This window comes from Trypanosoma cruzi (assembly GCF_000209065.1).
Source record: "Trypanosoma cruzi strain CL Brener chromosome Unknown tcruzi_1047053501171, whole genome shotgun sequence".
NCBI lineage: Eukaryota > Euglenozoa > Kinetoplastea > Trypanosomatida > Trypanosomatidae > Trypanosoma > Trypanosoma cruzi.
In genome coordinates, this window is record NW_894594.1 from 1 (window position 1) to 783 (window position 783).

The window sequence follows — 783 nt, forward strand, 5'->3', positions numbered from 1 at the left end:
CGGCGGTTGCACATCGCGTGGCGCGTCGCCGGGTACGACCATACTTGGCCGAGTGCACCACATCCCGTCCGATTTGTGAAGTTAAGCGGCCACAGGCCTCGTTAGTACGGCGATCAGTGATGGCGCTGGAACCCGGGGTGCCGTACCCTTCCCACTTTTTTTTCTTTCCGCCACCGCGCGCCGCCAGTCGCTTTTTCACCGAGCCGAGGCGGGCGGTGGGTGGGCTTTTCGAGCGCGCGGGCGCCGCAGCAAAAAAGAAAAATTGCTGACGCAGTTCCCGCGCCACATGTGGGGAAGCGAAGCGTCCGGAGGCTTCGTGGCAAAATCCGGAAAGGGGCCCGCGGAGCCTCATTTTCCATGTGTTTTTTTTTTCCTTTTAAAAATTTCTTCTTGCCGTTTTTCCTAAATTTTTTCCCCCTGTTTTCATCATCTCCCGTGGCGTCGGCGGTTGCACATCGCGTGGCGCGTCGCCGGGTACGACCATACTTGGCCGAGTGCACCACATCCCGTCCGATTTGTGAAGTTAAGCGGCCACAGGCCTCGTTAGTACGGCGATCAGTGATGGCGCTGGAACCCGGGGTGCCGTACCCTTCCCACTTTTTTTTCTTTCCGCCACCGCGCGCCGCCAGTCGCTTTTTCACCGAGCCGAGGCGGGCGGTGGGTGGGCTTTTCGAGCGCGCGGGCGCCGCAGCAAAAAAGAAAAATTGCTGACGCAGTTCCCGCGCCACATGTGGGGAAGCAAAGCGTCCGGAGGCTTCGTGGCAAAATCCGGAAAGGGGCCCG

General features: G+C 59.9%; 2 non-coding genes across 2 annotated transcripts; both read right to left on the reverse strand.

The window, feature by feature from the left end:
* Window positions 1-30: 30 nt before the first annotated feature.
* Tc00.1047053501171.10 lies at window positions 31-140 on the reverse strand. The gene has a single exon (XR_008255170.1). It is a non-coding gene; the product is annotated as a 5S ribosomal RNA (M5) (ribosomal RNA).
* A 332-nt stretch (window positions 141-472) lies between these two features.
* Tc00.1047053501171.20 lies at window positions 473-582 on the reverse strand. The gene has a single exon (XR_008255171.1). It is a non-coding gene; the product is annotated as a 5S ribosomal RNA (M5) (ribosomal RNA).
* Between the last annotated feature and the right edge of the window lie 201 nt (window positions 583-783).